This window comes from Macaca mulatta, chromosome 18 (genome assembly GCF_049350105.2).
Source record: "Macaca mulatta isolate MMU2019108-1 chromosome 18, T2T-MMU8v2.0, whole genome shotgun sequence".
NCBI lineage: Eukaryota > Metazoa > Chordata > Mammalia > Primates > Cercopithecidae > Macaca > Macaca mulatta.
Window position 1 is genome coordinate 72065846 of NC_133423.1, and position 20593 is coordinate 72086438.

Below are 20593 nucleotides of genomic sequence, written 5' to 3' on the forward strand. Positions count from 1 at the left end.
GGCTTAAAACAATACAAACGTATTTGTCTTACAGTTCAGAAGTCTGGCACCAGTGTCACTGGGCTAAAATCAAGGTGTCAGCAGGGCTGCATTTCCTTCTGGAGATTCAGAGAAAATCAGTTCTTGCCCCTTCTAGCTTGTGGGGGCTGTCCACATTCCTTGGCTCACAGACTCCTTCCACCTTTAAGCCCTGGAATGTTGTCTCTTTCTGACTCTGCTTTGTTGTTACATTTCTTTGACTTTCCTGCTTTTCTCTTCCACTCCTAAAAACCACTGTTACTCTCTATTGTGCCTACCTGGATAAGCCAGGATAAACTCCCTATTTTAAAATCAGTTGATCAGGAATTTTAACTCTACCTGCAACTGTAACTCCTCTTTACCATGTAACCTAACATATTCAAAGGTTCTGAGAATTCACAGAGCATGGACATCTCTGGGAGCCAAGATACTGCCTACCACAGTACCCACGTTTATAATCAGTATACTACAAAAATCATGCTCATCCATTAGGGTTCAGCGAGTCAGTATGCTTCCATACTAAGCAACATAACTTCAATTAGGAGGATCACGGGTGTCCAACCCTTTGAATGTGAGGACTACTTTGCTTATCTGTGGTGGCAAATATCACAAAAGTTATGCACAGACCTTTTTTTTTTTTTTTTTTTTTTTTTTTTTTGAGGCGGAGTCTCGCTCTGTCGCCCAGGCTGGAGTGCAGTGGCGCGATCTCGGCTCACTGCAAGCTCCGCCTCCCGGGTTCCCGCCATTCTCCTGCCTCAGCCTCCCGAGTAGCTGGGACTACAGGCGCCGCCACCACGCCCGGCTAATTTTTTTGTATTTTTTTTTTTTAGTGGAGACGGGGTTTCATTGTGTTAGCCAGGATGGTCTCGATCTCCTGACCTCGTGATCCGCCCGTCTCGGCCTCCCAAAGTGCTGGGATTACAGGCTTGAGCCACCGCGCCCGGCCTTTTTTTTTTTTTTTAACCTCATCAGCTATCGTTAGTATTATTGTATTTTATGTGTGGCCCAAGACAATTCTTCTTCCAATGCGGCCCAGGAAAGCCAAAATGTTGGACGCTGGTGGAAATTATTAAAAACCAAGTGACTGAGTCAATGGAGTTAACTCATCCATCTAAATAAGTCTTAAAAGGAAACAAGCCAATAAGAGACACCATCTTCCCCTGCCCTCACCAAGCTTCTAAAGTATAACACTGAGTGTTAGGGGCAGAAAGAGGAACAAGTAAAGCTGGGCTTGTTCTAAGTAGCTGGAAGGAGAGAGAAGCACTCTAAAAGGTCTGAATCCTGGTGGTAGGGCTGTGGTTGGCATTATATCCAGCCTGTTCAGATGATACTCTACGCTACGGTTTGAATATCCCCCAAAGTTCACGTGCTGGAAGCTTAATTCACGATGCAACAGTGTTGAGAGGTGGGATCTTTAAGATGTAAATAGGTTATGAGGACTGTGCCCTCTGAATGGGTTAATGTCACTATCATGGGAGTGGGTTTGTTATAAAAGCAAGTTCGTCGAGACCAGCCTAAGCCCAGTGAGACTTTGTCTCTACAAAAGGAAAAGGAAAAAAAAAAAGCCAGGCACTGGTGAGCACCTGTAGTCCCAGCTACTTGGGAGGCTGAAGTAGGGAGGAACGCGTGAGGCCAGGAGTTCAAGGCTGCAGTGAGCCAGGATGGTGCCACTGCACTCCAGCCTGGGCAAAAGAGTGACTCTGTCTTTTTTAAGTGAGTTTCTCTCTCTCCCTCACTCTAATCCTCTCTCAGCCTCTCACCTTCCACCATGGGATAACGCAGCAAGAAGAAGGCCCTTGCCAGATGTCAGCTCTTTGGTATTGGACCTCCCAGCCTCCAGAACTGTGAGAAGTAAGTTTCTCTTCTTTATAAATTACCAAATCTGTGGTATTGTTGTAGCAACACAAAATAAACTAAGAAACCTTAAGATGCAATTGCTCTTCAAATAACCTCTAAATGAGAATTTGACAGGAAGCTGGTCTCCACATAGAAATTACTCAAATCACCAGAACTCAAAGATAGAAGGTGGGGTGGAGATGGGGGGGGGTGACTTCCTTCTTTGTCACAATATCAAACATGGAGACGTTTTCCCTTTTTTCCCCTCCCTAGAGTAGGAGGAAGGGGAGCTTGACATAAGAGTGTCAAGTTTGAGGGATCCTGGCAAGAAAGCTAAGGAAACCTAAAATAGAATCTTTGTCCATTGTTGTGGTTAGCCTAGAAGCCACTTTGCAACATTCATTACTATAAACATCATCTTTAATAAATACACACACACACACAGAGTTGCTCCTCATTATTTTCAATTCCATATTTATGAATTCACCTGCTTACTAAAATTAATACCGTATCAGTTCAGGGTGGCAATAAAAATTGATAATACCAATTTCTGCATTATTTAGCAACTGCTATTGTTTCCACTTGGAAACAGGAAACTAAGAGCCACTTGAATAAGAATGTATGGGAAAACAGGATTTGCTGCACATCAAGTTTTTATACGGTCAAGCTCCAAGGACCATATGTCTACCATAAAGTCAAATATACCTGCATGTTCTGAAGGACTTCATCCATTTACAATTTAATATACATAAGGCATCTCTGAACAAAAACACACATATAACAAGGTTGTATGATTTCTTTAAAAAAGCTCATAGGAGCCTAACCCTGATTCCCTCTAGGAGGAATGGTTCAGTCTTTGATAAGTTAGTGTTCATGATAATCTTATAGAACACAACCAGCACAAATAATGAGAACTGACTGTATATGAACATATTGATAGAAAAGATGGCCAAAATTATGTTTCTTTAAAAACTGTAATACATACTTTTTTTTTTTTTTTTTTTTTTTGAGACAGTCTCGCTCCGTTGCCCAGGCTGAAGGAGTGCAGTGGCACAATCTCGGCTCACCGCAACCTCCACCTCCAGGGTTCAAGCGATTCTCCTGCCTCAGCCTCCAGAGTAGCTGGGACTACAGGCGCCCACCACCAAGCCCGGCTAATTTTTGTATTTTTAGTAGAGATGGGGTTTCACCATATCGATCAGGCTGGTCTCGAACTCCTGACCTCAGGTGATCCTCCCACCTTGGCCTCCCAAAGTGCTGGGATTACAGGCATGTGCCACTGCGCCCAGCTGATACATACTGTCTTTTAAAAAATTTTGTTGGGCTTGGTGCGGTGGCTCACACCTGTAATCCCAGCACTTTGGGAGGCCAAGCCAGGTGGATCACTGAAGGTCAGGAGTTTGAGACCACCCTGGCCAACATGGAAAAACCCCATCTCTACTAAAAACACAAAGATTAGCTGGGCGTGGTGGTGCCTGCCTGTAATTCCAGCTACTCCGGAGGCTGAGGCAGAAGAATCACTTTAACCTGGGAGGCGGAGGCTGCAGTGAGCCGAAATCGCGCCACTGCACTTCAGCCTGGGCAACACAGTGAGACTCTGTCTCAAAAAAAAAAAAAAAAAATTCCGTTGAATTATCAATTCTTTTCCCCATCAACATTTAGAATCTGACCCAAATGATAAATACTGATCAAAAATTAATGTTTGAATCTATTTTTTAATGAAGAGAGCGGGGATAAAAAAAGACTGATATTAATCCATAGATCAACATATATCAAATTAATTTACTAGTTATGTGCATCTCCTTTTAAGCTGTGAAGACTTACTAATGCTTTGGAGTTCAACAACTGTCCTAGCCTCGAAATGTCCAGTTAAGGCATCAACGCTGGGTGACAAGAAAACAGCAGGTACATGAGAAAGGCAGGATGCACACTGACAGTTTCCAGACATTCCTCATATTTATATTTTGACTCTTCACATGCATTTACATGTTGAATCTCCCAACCATATGAACTTGCCTCCTTTGGCTTTTTGGAGTAAAATAATGAAGTAAAAAAATTAATAAGAAATAGCATGAATGGTTTTATTCTAGTTCAATAAAGGTGGTATATTAAAAAGAGATACAAAGTTTTCGACTCAAAAAACTTGATGTTTCCTTTCTTTCCATTTTTTTTTTAAATTTATTTATTATTATTATACTTTAAGTTGTAGGGTACATGTGCATAACGTGCAGGTTTGTTACATATGTATACTTGTGCCATGTTGCTGTGCTGCACCCATCAACTCGTCATTTACATCAGGTATAACTCCCAATGCAATCCCTCCCCCCTCCCCCCTCCCCATGATAGGCCCCGGTGTGTGATGTTCCCCTTCCTGAGTCCGAGTGATCTCATTGTTCAGTTCCCACCTATGAGTGAGAACATGCGGTGTTTGGTTTTCTGTTCTTGTGATAGTTTGCTAAGAATGATGGATTCCAGCTGCATCCAAGTCCCTACAAAGGACTCAAACTCATCCTTTTTGATGGCTGCATAGTATTCCATGGTGTATATGTGCCACATTTTCTTAATCCAATCTGCCACTGATGGACATTTGGGTTGATTCCAAGTCTTTGCTATTGTGAATAGTGCTGCAATAAACATACGTGTGCATGTGTCTTTATAGCAGCATAATTAGTAGAAAGCTGAAACTGGATTCTTTCCATTTTTATATTACGTGGGGGAGCCTTTTAGTATGGGCTATAAAATGACCATTTATATTCAGCTTTTCATTCCTTAGGATGACCTAAAAATTAAAGCCAGAACTTCGTATTTCTGAAATATCACTTACCTCTGGCTACACTATTTTAACCCTAAAATCATTGCTTAAAATATGTACATAATAACGATGTGTATACATGTTAAAATTTTTTAGGTTTTATTAAAAAATAAAACCTTTTGATTTTCAAAGTTTAGCATATACAGATATGGAAGTTTCCATCTAGAAAGGCACAAATATTCTGTGGAAAACTATTTTAGAATGCAACAACGTTAAGAATTTTTGTAATCCTGATACTACTTCGTGCTCTTAAAACAGTATTAGGGCTAGGCGCAGTGGCTCACGCCTGTAATCCCAGCACTTTGCGAGGCCAAGGTGGACAGATCACTTGAGGCCAGGAGTTTGAGACTGGCTTGGCCAACTTGGTGAAACCCTGTCTCTACTAAAAATATTTTTTTAAAAATTAGCCAGAGGTGGTGGTGTGTGCCTGTAGTGCCAGCTACTTGGGAGGCTGAGGCACGAGAATCGCTAGAACCCAGGAGGCAGAGGTTACAGTGAACCAAGATCTCTCCACTGCACTCCAGCCTGGGTGACAGAGTGAAAGACTGTCTCAAACAAACAAAAACAGTATGAGAAGTATTTGCTTGCTCAGAGCATGTAAAAAAGTTTGTTGAACTGAATTATATAAAGATTTATCATATTATGGCCCCCATTTTATAATATTAGTTTTGAGAATGGATGTTTTAAATTCCATGAAATTACCTATACATGCTTTAGTTGTTTCTGACTGGAAACAATTTTCCACACTGTTGTTTAGCATTTACTGAGTACTGATAACAGAACATATGATATAAAACCTAAGGAAATGGTATACAAGGTATTTTTTCAAAGTTTTCCTAACTGAGATGACTATATTAAAATATTCATGACCCAACACACTTATGTCAAAAAGACAACAAACCCCGCAATTCAAAAAGAACAACTTTGCGAGGCATGGTGATTCATGCATGTAATCCCAACACTTTGGGAGGCTGAGGTGGGAGGATGGTTTGAGCCCAGGAGTTCAAGATCAGCCTGGGCAATGTAGGGAGATCCTGTCTCTACAAAAAATTTAAAAAGTAGCCAAGTGTGGTAGTATAGGCATGTAGTCCCAGCTACTTGAGAGGCAAAGGTAGGAGGATCACTTGAGCTCAGGAGGTCAAGGCTGCAATGAATCATGACTATGCCACTGCACTTCAGCCTGGGCAACAGAGCAAGACTCTGTCTCAAAACAAAAACAAAAACAAAAACCACCAAAACAAAAAACCCCAACAACTTTCTACATCAATGAACTACAGCAAAGGTTGTATTCAGAGCAAAATTCAGAGCCCTACATACCTGTTACTAAAAGGGAAATAACATAAACAAATGAATTGAGCAATTTAGGAGGAAACAAAATTAGGGGAATTTACAATCTAAAAAAAATGGCCAGGCGCAGTGGTTCAAGCCTGTAACCCCAGCACTTTGGGAGGCCGAGGCAGGTAGAGCACCTGAGGTCAGAAGTTTAAGACCAGCCTGACCAATGTGGTAGAACCCCATCTCCATGAAATACAAAAAATTAGCGGGGCATAGTGGCACAAGATTGTAAATCCCAGCTACTAGGAGGCTGAGGCAAGAGAACTGCTTGAACCAGGGAGGTGAAAGTTGCAGTGAGCTGAGATTGTGCCACTGCACTCCAGCCTGGAAACGAGTGAAACTCCGTCTCATAAAAATAAAATAAAATAAACAAAAGAAACTCTCAGCCAAGTGCAGTGGCTCATGCCTGTAATCCCAGCACTTTGGAAGACCAAGGCGGGTGGATCACCTGAGGTCAGGAGTTTGAGACGATCCTGGCCAATGTGGTGAAATCCTGTCTCTACTAAAAATACAAAAATTAGCCAGGCGCAGTGGCACGTGCCTGTAACTCCAGCTATTTGGGAGGCTGAGGCAGGAGAATTGCTTGAACCCGGGAAGCGGAGGTTGCAATGAGCCGAGATGGGATCATTGAACTCCAGCCTGGGCAACAAGAGCAAAACTCCGTCTTGGGGTGGGGGGCGGGGGGGAACCTCCCAAAAGAATTTTTATTTGTAAATCATACTGAGATTTCTGTTTCTCGTTTCTAATTCATTACCTTTTCTTTTAATTTACCTTACTGTAACAAAAAATACAGTATAATTTACAAATAAACATCAATGAAACAGATAAATCACTAGATTTCATCATAAACAAGAAACACAAAGGGAGAGTACATAGTATTAGGTATGAGAAGGGTACTAGAGCCACAGATGATTTGAAAAGAAAGCGATAACTTTGTATAACTCCTGCCAATAAAGTTTTCAGAACTAGATAAAATGGTTAACTAGGCAAATACAAATTAATAAAAATAACTCAGTTAAAAGATAGGAGACCTAAATAAAGCAATAACTATTAAAATAGTTTAAATCTTGTTTTAAAAAACTACCAGAGGCCGGGCGCGGTGGCTCACGCCTGTAATCCCAGCACTTTGGGAGGCCGAGGCGGGCGGATCACAAGGTCAGGAGATCGAGACCACGGTGAAACCCCGTCTCTACTAAAAATACAAAAAATTAGCCGGGCGCGGTGGCGGGCGCCTGTAGTCCCAGCTACTCAGGAGGCTGAGGCAGGAGAATGGCGTAAACCCAGGAGGCGGAGCTTGCAGTGAGCTGAGATCGCGCCACTGCACTCCAGCCTGGGCGACAGAGCGAGACTCCGTCTCAAAAAAAAAAAAAAAAAAAAAAAAAAACTACCAGAAAAGCACAAATATTATGTATTTCATGGGTATTACAGGATGCTTTCTTGGTTGTAGCATCCTTCCAACAGACATCTGAGGTTATCAAAAGAGCTCCTTCCCAACTGTTACCTAGGTTTCTCAGAAATTCTCCATATTCATTCATTAATTCAAAAAAATATCTTTTGAAAGTCTAGGCTGGGCACAGTGGCTCACGTCTATAATCCCAGCATTTTGGAAGGCCAAGGCGGGTGGATCATCTGAGGTCAAGAGTTCGATACCAGCCTGGCCAACATGGTGAAACCCCGTCTCTATTAAAAATACAAAAATTAGCCAGGCATGGTGGCACGCGTTTGTAATCCCAGCTTCTCGGGAGGCTGAGGTGGGAGAATCACCTGAGCCCAGGAGGCGGAGGTTGCAGTGAGCCAAGATTGCACCACTGCACTCTAGCCTGGCCAACAAGAGTGAAACTTGAAGGAAAAAAAAAAAAGAAAGAAAGTCTAGAAAGTAGAGATGCAACAGTGAACAAAACAAGGTCCGAGGCATCGTGCAGCTTGCATTCTTATTAAGAATAGTAACAGATAACATTAGGTGGCTGCTATGTGCTAAATACTATCCTAAGTACGCTTGCATGTACTAACCCATTTAATTTAATCCTTACAACCACCCTTTTAGTTAAGGACTATTTTTACTCACCCCTTAAACATGAGGAAACTAAGGCACACAGATTAGGTAACTAGTCTAAGGTCAAAGATGCTCTCAGGCAATTTAGCTCCAGAACAGTACTATCCAACAGAAATATAATGTGAACCACAAATACAAGCCACATATGCAATTTTAAATTTTCCACTAACCACATTTAAAAAGGTAAAACAAAAAGAGATTAATTTTAATATCTATTTAACCTACTATATCAAAAATGTTCTCAACATGCAATTAATATTTAATAGTTGAATTATTCTACATTCTTTTTCCATATTAAAATCTGGTGTGTATTGCGCCAGGCATGGTGGCTCATGCCTGTAATCCCAGCACTTTGGGAGGCTGAGGCAGGGGGATCACTTGAGGTCAGGAGTTTGAGAACGCCTGGCCAGCATGGTGAAACCCCAACTCTACTAAAAATACAAAAATTAGCTGGGGGTGTTGGCACATGCCTGTGAGCCCAGCTACTTGAAATCGGGTGTGTATTTTACACTTACAGTACATCTCAATTAGGACTGGCCACATTTCAAGTGCTCATCTATTATACTGGAGAGTGTTCATAACCACCGTTATATGTTTTTCTACTAAAAGAAAATAGTGTATTCTCAGGATGTAAGAATATACTATTCTTACATAATAGACACTATTTACAGTCTATAAAATATTATTTTATTTTATAAAATATTACAGTCTATTAAATAATATTAATTCACCAAATTAAAAAATAAGGAAGTTTAGCCAAGTGTGGTTGCACGTGCCTGTAATCCCAGCTACTCCAGAGGCTGAGGCGGGAGAATTGTTTCAACCTGGGAGGCAGAGGGTGCAGTGAGCTGAGATTGTGCCACTGTACCCCAGACTGGATGACAGAGCGAGACTTCATCTCGAAAAACAAACAAACAAAGAAGCCATATTGACCATTTTGGGTTTGGGTTAAAAAAAATAAAATGAAAAATAAGGAAGTCAGGTGCAGCTGCACATATCTGTAGCCCCAGCTACTCTGGAGGCTGAGGCAGGAGGCCAGGAATTCAAGGCTGTAGAGTGCCATAATCACACCTGTGAATAGCACTATACTCCAGCCTCAGAAACACAGTGAGACCCCATCTCTTTATACACATACATAAATAAAAGGGTAGGGGAGGAGAAGGAGGAAGAGGAGGAGGAAGAGGAGGAAGAGGAGGAAGAAGAGGAGGAGGAGCAGGAGGAGCAGGAGGAGCAAGAGCAGCAGGAGCAGCAGGAGCAGGAGCAGGAGCAGGAGCAGGAGCAGCAGGAGCAGCCGCAGCCTCCAGGTGCAGTGGCTCAAATCTGTAATCCCAGCACTTTGGAAGGCTGAGAAGGGAGGATTGCTTGAGGCCAGGAGTTCAAGATCGGCCTGGGCAATATAGCGAGACCTTGTCTCTGTTTTTAAAAAAAATTTTAAAAAGAAAGAAAAAGAAAAAAAGCTATTTATTTCAATAAAAGCCAAGGGGGAAAAAAGCTTAAATCAACACCCACCCCCACTTTTTAATAACTCTCATAAACTAAAAATAGAGGAATCCTTCCATAATATTATATATCTATAGCTAACGTTCAAGTCAACTCTGGCATCACAGCTTAATGGCAAACACCAGAAAGAGTCTTAATGCTCATTATAATTATTAATTTTGTTTTTCTTTGAGACAGAGTCTCGCTATGTCACCAGGCTGGATGCAGAGGTGCAATCTGGGCTCAACCTCCGCCGCCCGGGTTCAAGTGATACTCCTGCCTCAGCCCCCCGAGTAGCTGGGACTATAGGCACCTGCCACCACACCCGGCTCATTTTTTGTATTTTTAGTAGAGACGGAGTTTCACCATGTTGGCCAGGATGGTCTCAAACTCCAGACCTCATTATCCACCCGCCTTGGCCTCCCAAAGTGCTGGGATTACAGGCGTGAGCCACCGTGCCCGGCCATTATAATTATTACTTGAAATGAGGTTTCACTCTGTCATCCAGGCTAAAGTGCAGTGGCATATCATAGCTCACTACAGCCTCGAACTCCTGGTCTTAAGCAATCCTCCCATCTCAGCCTCCTGAGTAGCTAGGGCTACAGGCACCTGCCGCCACACCCACCTAATTTTTTAATTTTTTGAAGAGATGGGGTCTCACTAAATTGCTCAGACTGGTCTCAAACTCCTGGGCTCAAGTGATCCTCCCGCCTCAGTCTCCCAAAGCACTGGGATTACAGGTGTGAGCTACTGTGTCTGATCTACATGATCCCTTATACAACAAAAGTAAGAGAATTAACTGAAAAGCTATCAGACACAGATTTCTATAGGGCAGCTACAAAAATATATTGAGAAATAAGTAGTTTTGTAATATACCAAAAATAGTTACAAAGTAGTACTCAATAAATGATAGGGACCTATCAAAAGTACACGGGAATTCATTTGAAGAGGCTCTTGCTGACCAAATATAGAATTTGAGCATCCAAAAAAAAAAAAAAAGGTGACACTAACAGATTACAACTAGTTGACTAGGGTAATCCATAAGTCACGCTAATAAATAAGAACAGGAAGGTTCTCTCTTACAGAATCCCAACTACTAAACTTGGAATAAGAGAGCTAGAAAAGTATTATTTTATAACTCTTACTGCAATAATTAATTCAGCCAAGGAATCATCAATGGAAGCAAAAACTATTTCCTTATGTATAGTTTATTAAAAAGAGAAAAATGTCATTTTATGAAGAAACCTGACAGATATCACTTAACTAAGTAATCAAAGTTAATATTGCCAATAGTAGGATAGACTTAACACAGCGTGCCTCCTGATGTCTTGAACTCTGAAGAACATAATAGCCTTTATGTGGTACTCCTGCCTCAAATTCATAATCTAAATCAAATCATGAGGAAACATCAAACAAAAACTCATTTATGTACACTATACAAAACCAGTAGTCTTTCAAAAAAATCAATGTCATGAAAGATAAAGACTGAAGAAATGTTCAGATTAAAGGAGACTAAAGAAACATGACAACTAAATGCAACATGTATTTCTAGATTGGATTTTGGATTTTTGTTCTAAAGAATATTATTAGGACAAATGGAAAAATGTATGAACTATTGTATTACTTTCCTTGCCACATTTCCTTTACTGTTCCCTCCTAGGGCTGCTGTAGAAAAAATGGCTTAAAACAACAAATTTATTATCTCATAGTTCTGGAGGCAGGATGTCCAAAATTAAAGTGTCAGCAGGGCTATGCTCCCGCTGAAACTCTGGATATCATTCTTCCTTGCCTCCTCCTAGTTTCTGATGGTAGCTGGCAATCCTTCGTGCTTCCGGCTTACAGGTGCATCCCACCAATTTCTGCCTCTGTTGTCACAAGGCATTCTCTCCGGGTGTCTGTCTTGACACGTGGGTTTTAGGTTTTTGTTTTGTTTTGTTTTTTGAGATGGAGTCTCGCTCTGTCACCCAGGCTGGAGTGGAGTGGCCGCAATCTTGGCTCACTGAAACCTCGCCTCCCGGGTTCAAGCGATTCTCCTGCCTCAGCCTCCCAAGTTGCTGGAACTACAGGCGCGTGCCACCACGCCTGACTAATTTTTGTATTTTTAGTATAGACGAGGTTTCACCGTATTAGCCAGGATGGTCTCAATCTACTGACCTCGTGATCTGCCTGCCTTGGCCTCCCAAAGGATGCTATTTCCAAATAAGGCCACATTCACAGGTACTGAGGGTTAGCACCCTTTTGGGGAACATAACTGAATTCGCAACTGGAAATTAGGTAACTGTATTATACTGATGTTGAACTTGTTGAATTCAGTAACTGTACTGCAATTGTACAAGAAAATGTCCTTGTTTTAGGAAATACATACCGAAATATTTAAGGGTACTGAGACATTATGTTTGCAATTAACTTTCAAATGGTGGTGGCGGGGACACACATACACACATACCCAAGGAGGGAACCATAAAGGAAAGGTGACAAAATGTTAACAACAGGTAAATCTGGGTGGAGGGTATCCAGGAGTTCTTTGTGCTACTCTTACAACTTTTCTGTAACTTTGGAATTATTTCTAAATAAACTTGCAGCACTATTTTCAACAGCAAAGACTTGGAACCAACCCAAATCCCCATCAATGATAGACAGGATAAAGAAAATGTGGCACCTATACACCATGGAATACTATGTAGCCATAAAAAAAGGAGTTCATGTCCTCTGCAGGGACATGGATGAAGTTGGAAATCATCATCCTCAGCAAACTAACACAGGAACAGAAAACCAAATACCGTTATGTTCTCACTCATAAGTGGGAGTTGAACAACGAGAACACATGGACACAGGGAGGGGAATATCACACACTAGGGCCTGTTGGGGGGTGGGGGAAAGAGGAGGGGGAGCATTGGGACAAATACCTAATGCATGCGGGGCTTAAAACCTAGATGATGGGTTGACAGGTGCAGCAAACCACCATGGTACATGTATACCCATGTAACAAACCTGCACGTTCAGCACATGTATCCCAGAACTTAAAATTAAAACGCACACACACACACACACACACACACACATACACACACACACACACACAAATAAGACCGATGAGTAAGTACAACAAAAGTTCAGAGTCTATGTAAGAAAATAAAACTGGGATATAAAAGACAATCTCAAAAAATAAACACATCACTTATTTTCAGAAGGTACATTATAAAGATGCCCATCCTTCCTATATAAATCTAAGTAACATTAAATCAAAATCACAAGGAAGTTCATATGAAAAAGTAAATGCATATGAATAGCTGAGAAAGTTCTGAAAAGGAAAACAGGAAATTTGTCCTTCTAGGAATCACAACCTCATGGTTAAGAGTATAGGCTCTGGGCCGGGCGCCGTGGCTCACGCCTAAATCCCAGCACTTTGGGAGGCTGAGGCAGGCAGATCACGAGGTCAGGAGATGGAGACCATCCTGGTGAAGAGACCAACACGGTGAAACTCCATCTCTACTAAAACTACAAAAACTTAGCCAGGTGTGGTGGTGGGTGCCTGTAGTCCCAGCTACTCGGGGGAGGCTGAGGCAGGAGAATGGTGTGAACCAGGGAGGTGGAGCCTGCAGAGCCAAGATCGCCCCACTGCACTTTAGCCTGGGTGACAGAGTGAGACTCCATCTCAAAAAAAAAAAAAAAAGAGTCTAGGCTCTGGAGTTACAAAGTTAGGTTATAGTCCTAGCTTGTAATTTGAGTAAATTTAACCTCTTGAAGTCTATTTATCTATGAAACTAAAGATGTCAAGAATACTTAACTCTTGATGGCTCTGTGAGAAATGAGTTAATAAATATGTTATTTATCACAGGCACTGTCACACAGTCAATTATCAATACATATTAGTTGCTGTTATCATGGTTATAATCAGCAGCATCAAGATATGTGGTATTGGCACAGAAATAAACAATTAGGCCGGGTGCAGAGGCTCACGCTGGTAATCCCAGCACTTTGGGAGACCAAGGTGGGCAGATCACAAGGTCAGGAGCTCAAGACCAGCCTGGCAAACAAAGTGAAACTCGTCTCTACTAAAAACACAAAAACTAGCCAGGTGTGGTGGCAGGCGTCTGTAGTCTCAGCTACTCAGGAGGCTGAGGCAGGAGAAGCACTTGAACCGGGAGGTGGAGGTTGCAGTGAGCAGAGAAGGCACCACTGCACTCCAGCCTGGGTGACAGCAAGACTCCGTCTCAAAAAATAAACAAACAATTAAATCCCTCAAAAAGAGCCCAGAAACAGGCCCAAGAGTAAAAAGAATTTGTAAATGCTAAAAGGTGGCATTTTGAACCAGTGTGAAGACAGATTTAATAACTAGCAGTAGTGAAGTATATCATCTGAGGAAAGAAAAAATTACCTCACAACACACACAAAATCCAGAGTAAAGAGCTAAATGACTTGCAAGACAAAACAAAACACAAACCTGTAGGTAGAATTTTTAACATCATCTTCAAGTGGAGAAAAAATTCTTGAAACACAAAATCCAAAAGGTATAGAAGGAACATTATGCACAGACATGGAAAAGTCTTTGCAACATAAAGACAAAGAATATCTATAATATATTGAAGAGTCCCTAAAAATTTATAAGAAAAAGACAAGCCAAGAGTAAAACTGGCAAAGGTTATGAGCAAGCAGTTCACCACAAGGAGAGATGCATAGTAGCCTTCAATCGAAAAAGCAAATTAAAATAATTTTAAGATATCTTTATTCATATATATAACTAACAAAAATAAAATGATGTTCTATTAATTGCCCTAAAAAAACTGAGAAAATATAGAAAGAGCTTTAAACCTGCTAACATCCGTGGCTCTGTTTATCATCAAAAGAAAAAGCAACACCTATCATGCCATTAGAACACTTCATTATGGAAAGAGGAAAAACAAAAACAAAACACAGGTAGAAAAGCAATCACTGAACCTTACTGTTAGAAGGAAAGAAACTAAGCTTATGAGGTCTGACCACTCACCAACACAAGAAAGTACCACTGACAATGACCTATATGCAGCATTTACTCAAACTCCAGAGGCAAGGCAGTTCAATAAAGCACTTCTCAACAACTGTTAAAAATTACTTCTTTATAATCTTCAAATTGCTTCAAAATGATAACAAACATCTGTTTAACAAACCTTTTAAAAACTCTGTCAGGAATCAAAGGCAACTTTCAGTGTCTGCATTTATTAACATTCACCTTTAAGGCAACATCTAATCATTTTTCTAAGATATCTACCTGTCTCCATGATTTCTCTCTTATTGGTAGGGCCCAGGAAGTATCAGAAATATCTTTCAGAACCTTGGAATTCTTCTAGACCTAGAGACATGAAATCATGTAAAGCTACATGCACCTTACTATTTTCTTCTTATTTATTTGTTTTTAATATTATAAACTTCACACTATGATCTCTTATGACAAAAAAATGACAGGGGAAAAGCACAAACACAGTCCCTCACTGCTACAAATTCTGCATTTGAGGAAATCACAGGGGTCAGCACAACCAGAGTGCAATGGATGAGCCTCACTCTGGGACCACCTTCACGATCATGGTATCTATCCTGCCAGATAAGTGTACTGTCTATTTTCTTTTTGTTTGTTCTAGTTTTTCTAATTTAAAGAGCAACTTCTTGTTACAGAAATGAGAAGATAAAAAGGAGATACACTATGTGTTCTGTGTCACCTATTATTTCAAGTTTCCTGAACTGTAGATTCATGACTTCTTACTCTTGCTATAAATTTATCTCTAAGAATCATCAATATTGTTTTCCCTTTTTTGAAACATCAGTCATTGTAAGAATCCTATTCATCATCTGACAACATCCTAAGAGGTTCACAACCCTCTCTTCTACTTGACATTTGTCATGAGTTTCTCCTTCTGACTTACAGTCTATGCATTTAAACAAAAACAAAACAAAACAAAAACTAAGACCCAGTTGGAGTGATGATGCGATGGGGTGGGGGAAAAGGGGAGATGGTGAGAAGATGCGCAGGGGAGCCACTTTAGCTCCACCCTAATTTCTACCTGCTACCCCCATGGAATTCTTTGATATGGCTAATTAGTATCTTTTCTCAATCACTAGAAGTGCTATATAAATGAACATATAATACTTGTTCTACTCTGACCCCCTCCCTCCACCAGTGTGCTTCCTAACCTTTCATATAAGAAGTGTGGGGCATTTTAAGACTTTTCACTACTTCAGGGGGTACACTGTTAGAATTTTAAGCCTCACTCTTACTGGTTTTCCAATGTTTCCTAAAGTCTAGTGCACACATCTTAAAATCCAGAACTCTCTTTCCTGCTACTTTTAATATAAACCCAAGATGACACGGCTTCTATCTGCAAAGGTTCTTTCTAGAATTTACATATCACTAGCTTTTTTTTTTCTATTGATCCTAATTAAGTTCAAAATAGCAAATATCTTAACAGCTTACCACTTCAAATATAAAATTAAATTAGTCAGATGCTCTGCTTTAAGAAACACATTTCCAGAAGCTGTTGGACTAACCAGTTTGCTTTATACCAATACTGTAACCTGAATTAAGATACCATCGATGCCCATACCTTTCAAATACTCTAACCACATCTGTACAACCAAATAGTATTTTCCATACAGATGTCTAACTTGTGTAACTACTGTACTTTTCATCCCCTTCTGTGACAGAGATAACTACCTGTTCTCCCAAAATTCATTCTCCCCTTCTACGGTATGCAGTCCTCACTGGGAGGTGGCTGACCTGCTAGGAACTATTTTTTCCAGCTCTCCTTACACTCAGATAAATCCATATGACTTGCTTATATCAATTAAAGTAAGAGGAACGGATGTGTGCCAGAGTTTTTAGGAAGTATAATTGCGACGCTGGGCATGGTGGCTCACGCCTGTAATCCCAGCACTCTGGGAGGCTGAGGTGGGTGGATCACTTGAGGTCAGGAGTTTGAGACTAGCCTGACCAACATGGTGAAACCCATCTCTACTAAAAATACAAAAAGTAGCCAGGCAAGGTGGTGCACACTTGTAATCTGAGGGACTCAGGAGGCTGAGGCAGGAGAATCGCTTGAACCTGGGAGGTGGAGGTAACAGTGAGCTGAGATCGTGCCACTGCACTCCAGCCTGGGCAATAGAGTGAGACCCCATTTCAAAAAAAAAATTAATTTAAAAATAAAAAATAGCCGGGCGCGGTGGCTCACGCCTGTAATCCCAGCACTTTGGGAGGCCTAGGCGGGCGGATCACAAGGTCAGGAGATCGAGACCACGGTGAAACCCCGTCTCTACTAAAAATACAAAAAATTAGCCAGGCGCGGTTGTGGGCGCCTGTAGTCCCAGCTACTCGGGAGGCTGAGGCAGGAGAATGGCGTGAACCCGGGAGGCGGAGCTTGCAGTGAGCCGAGATTGCGCCACTGCACTCCAGCCTGGGCGACAGAGCGAGACTCTGTCTCAAAAAATAAATAAATAAATAAAAATAAAAAAAATAAAAATAAAAAATACAGATACAAATACAAAAATTAGCTGAACATGGTGGCATACACCTGTAATCCCAGCTAGTTGGGAGGCTGAGGTGGGAGGATCACTTGAACCCAGGAGGCAGAGGTTGCAATGAGCAGAGATCGTGCCACTGCACTCCAGCCTGGGCTACAGAACGAGACTGTCTCAAAACAAACAAACAAAAACAAAAAACAACAAAAAAAAGAAGTATGGTTATTGGATATTTACAGAATATGATATAAAGAAACAGAACTCCTATATTGTAAGTGGGTGAATATGCTTAGGTTAAATAGTGCTCTTTAACATTTACAAGCTATTAAACTGAATCAAACCTTAGTTTCTCCATCAGACTCAAGTAGAATGCTTATTTGAAATTCATCCTGAGCATTAATCATACTAGTTTAGCACAAGTCTACCACTTCAGAGAGTCTTGAGTCAAAAACATTTGTGGTTACTGCCTGAGCTTTTAGTGAAGAACTACTTGTTACTTCTTTCTCTCAGGCCCATGATAGGCAGACAATGCCAGCTGACTGCTGCATGTTCCTACAATCAAAAATACTTAATAAATGTCTATGTGTCATTGTTCTATGTGCTTAGAACAACTTTAGTAACCAAAACTGAGATCCCTACCTTCATAGAGCTTACATTCCAGTGGCAGCCATTCCAGTCATTTGGAGTTGGCAGTTCCAAGCCTATCTGCCAACCTTTATGTAAAGACTTAATAAACATGGGCAATAATAAACTGTTGAGTTAACATGTGAAGGAGTTGTACTGTAGATATTCTTTGCTGGATAATAATGCTACAAAAATTAAGCTAGTATTCCCGCTAGAAAACAATGTTTCAGCTTATTAGGGAGGACAAAGGGTACATTCTTAGATACAATTGGAGAAATAAAAGGAAATCAAAGAAGAAAAGGCTACTAAGATGGTGAAGGAAATTACTATTAACGTAAGAACTTGACACAGTGGCAAGAGAGTGGCAAATAAAATTTCCACTGGTAGCTTTAGATGAGACTCTTCTTCCCGACAGTGATGTTCGTATAACAATAATAGTTACAAGGCTGGAGGTGGTGGCTCATGCCTATAATCTCAGCACTCTGGAAGGCCAAGGTCGGGGAGGATCAAACTCAGGAGTTTGAGACCAGCCTGGGCAACAGAGGAATGCCCCGTCTCTGGAAAAATAAAAACAAAGGCCGGGTGTGGTGGCTCACGACTGTAATCCCAGCACTTTGGGAGGCTGAGGTGGGTGATCACGAGGTCAGGAGATTGAGACCATCCTGGCCAAAGTGGTGAAACTCCGTCTCAACTAAAAATACAAAAATTAGCTGGGCATGGTGGCGTGTGCCTGTAATCCCAGCTACTCAGAAGGCTGAGGCAGGAGAATCGCTTGACCTGGGGAGTTGGAGGTTGCAGTGAGCTGAGATCATGCCACAGCATTCCAGCCTGGCGACAGAACAAGATTCTGTCTCAAAAAAATATAAAACTAAAAATTAAATAAAATTAGCCAGGCATAGAGGTGCACACCTGTGTTGCAGCTACTGGGGAGGCTGAGGTGACTGCATTGCTTGAGCCCAGGAAGAAGAGGCTGCAGTAAGCGGTGATTGTGCCACTGGACTCCAGCCTGGGAGACAGAGTGACCCTCTGTCTCAAAAAAATGATGTACAGGAACCAACTAGTATAGAAGACTATAAGAATGAGGAACAAGCCAGTATGGAAGAACCCTTGCTTCCTCTAGAAGTATAGCCTTGAATGACTGATGAGTCTGTACCAAGATGCAGGAAACTGCTATTATAGTGACAGGGCAAATTAGAAAATGGTTGTCTTTCCGCAACACGTCTGACATGTTGACTAAATCATCAGGCAATAAAGACCTTCCATCTATCTCTACTAACTCACCTAGAAATAAATGATATAATTAGTAGAAATAAAGGCAATATTGTACAGTAGCAATTTGATCCAGCTTCTGAGGCAGAAGACAGATTTGAGTACACACTCCATATATATGTGTATATGTATGTATAGAGAGTATGTATGTGTATATACAGAGAGAGAATATATAGACTTCACAAACCCAAACCTATAAAAGGGCAATATTTGCTACAGTTTAGTGTAATAACTCATCTTTTGCATGTTTCTTTATTCTTTTGATGAGCTAAGTTTAGGAAAAAAAGAAACTTTATTGGGAAAACATGCTCTGCTAATCTGGCTGAACAAACACCTTATTTATAAAAAGATGAAGAATGTCTTGGACTTAGTACATCATTTTCCATTACTAACCCCAACTTACAAAAAGATGGCATTTGCTACAGTTGTTAGTGTAATAACACATATTTTTCAGTTAATGAATATATTTAATATCTGACCTTAATTAACATCTGATGTCTATTATAAAACATGCACCACAAAGTTACTTCCATTAAAAAGAAAAGCATAGGCTGGGTGTAGTAGCTCAAGCCTGTAGTCTCAGCTGCTCAGGAAGATTACTTGAGCCAAGGAGTTCGAGGCTGTAATGAGCTATGATCACGCCACTGCACACCAGCCTGGCCAAACAGAAAGAAAGAAAAATAAAATAAAAAACAAAAAAAAGAAAGAAAATAAAATAATTAAAAAGTATTGCTGGGCGCGGTGGCTCATGCCTGTAATCCCAGCACTCTGGGAGACCGAGGCGGATCACCTGAGGTCAGGAGTTCGACACCAACCTGACCAACATGGAGAAATCCCATCTCTACTAAAAATACAAACAATAAGCTGGGCATGGTGGTGTATGCCTGTAATCCCAGCTACTCAGGAGGCTGAGGCAGAAGAATCGCTTGAACCCGGGAGGCAGAGGTTGCAGTGAGCAGAGATCGCGCCATTGCACTCTAGCCTGAGCAACAAGAGTGAAACTCCATCTCAAAAAAAAAAAAAAAAAGTATTAATTGAACATTCTTTGCCAACAATTCAAATGCACTATTTAATGAAGAAGAAAAAAGACAAGAAATCTCCCTTTCCATCATTGCTCCTCATTCCTAAAAAAGTTACGGCATACACAACAGGCTTGTAGTCAGCCCTAGATTTAAATCCCAGTTCTGCTAGTTGTGTGACCTTAGCATATTATATATACTTTCTGATCCTCGGTTTCTTCATCTGTAATAAATCCCTACCTCAAGGGATCCAGCACAGTCGCTCACACCAGTAATCCTAGCACTTCAGGAGGCTGAGGCAAGCGGACTGCTTGAGCCTAGGAGTTCAAGACAGCCTGGGTTGGCCGGGCGCGGTGGCTCATGCCTGTAATCCCAGCACTTTGGGAGGCCGAGGCGGGCGGATCACAGGGTCAGGAGATCGAGACCACGGTGAAACCCCGTCTCTACTAAAAATACAAAAAATTAGCCGGGCGCGGTTGTGGGCGCCTGTAGTCCCAGCTACTCGGGAGGCTGAGGCAGGAGAATGGCGTGAACCCGGGAGGCGGAACTTGCAGTGAGCCGAGATCGCGCCACTGCACTCCAGCCTGGGCGACAGAGCGAGACTCCGTCTCAAAAAAAAAAAAAAAAAAAAAGACAGCCTGGGCAACATGGCGAAACCCTGTC

At 41.4% G+C, this 20593-nt stretch overlaps 1 protein-coding gene and 1 pseudogene across 15 annotated transcripts in view; both read right to left on the reverse strand.

Moving 5' to 3' along the window:
* YES1 (YES proto-oncogene 1, Src family tyrosine kinase) overlaps window positions 1–20593 on the reverse strand; it is an 88817-nt gene that overhangs the window by 57988 nt on the left and 10236 nt on the right.
* LOC114673914 (U1 spliceosomal RNA) lies at window positions 14974–15119 on the reverse strand (annotated as a pseudogene).